This window comes from Acanthisitta chloris, unplaced genomic scaffold (assembly GCF_000695815.1).
Source record: "Acanthisitta chloris isolate BGI_N310 unplaced genomic scaffold, ASM69581v1 scaffold5515, whole genome shotgun sequence".
NCBI classification, from domain to species: Eukaryota; Metazoa; Chordata; class Aves; order Passeriformes; family Acanthisittidae; genus Acanthisitta; species Acanthisitta chloris.
Window position 1 is genome coordinate 15924 of NW_008674179.1, and position 1094 is coordinate 17017.

A 1094-nucleotide genomic window follows, 5' to 3' on the forward strand; every position below is an offset into this window, starting at 1 on the left:
CTATTGGGACTAAAAAAGAGGGGGTTTATCTATTAAGAAAAAGCACAGCCCTTTTTGTGTGAAAGACAGCTTTCATTTCATCTTCCAAACCTGGTTTTATATTATTAGTTTTGTTCTATTTCTGGACCTTTCCCTGTCTGTTACCCACAGCATGTTCAAGACAACATAATTTCTTTCCTCTTAGGAGATAACAGCTTTGACAAGTAAGCACATTTCCATCTGTCTTGAGTTGTAACAACGTGCTGTTTGCCAGAGTTTGCTCCTGGATCCTAACAGTGGGGAGCAATTTGGGGAGCAGCCTCTTTCTTTCTCCCTTACCTCTCTTCCCAATTCTTTGGTGGGATTTTAGGTTGCAGGTTGCTCATTTCTAATGAAAGTTCAATTGCAAGACTCCTGCGTGAGGAACACTTCAGGCTGCTTTGCTGCTTCTTCTGGCACCCCCAACTTTTGTTGCTTGTGCTGTAAGACATCCTTTTGCCTCAAGCACCTAATCCAAACAGTATTGAAGGGCAGAGATGACATCCAGACTGCAAGGCTGAGGTTCATAGGTGCTGATTCTTGGTGCTTCAAGGTCATGGTTGGAGAGAATGGCATCTCCCTTCTGGCCTTCTCCGTACCTAGGTCTTAGCCCAGCATCAAAGTGGGAAGCAGATGGGATATTCATGCAGGAAGCTTGAAAATTGTCTCTGATGCTGCCATTCACTCATGCCTAAAGCTTTTTTCTTTTTAAAGTCCAAAGTCTGTGAAAATCTAATCCAACTCTGGAGTTTAGGGTGTAATGATGTATTCTGCTGCACTTCCATCAGATGAACAGTAATCAGTAATTGCATTACTAAGTCTATTTAGTTTTCATACCAAAAGCAATGTTTGGGTGTTGACAACAGAGTTTATTTCCACTCCTTGATTGCTAGTACACATGTGCCTGCTTTCCAGTCAACATCCAGGTTGCTTCAGATTTATTTCAAATGCTGCAATTTTATGCACAGTTACTTTATCAGCACATTTAATGAAACTTGTTAGTTCAATGAAACTAGTTAGAATACTTGTTCTGCATCTTGTCTACTCACGTGTACACCTAGATAATGCAAATTTCT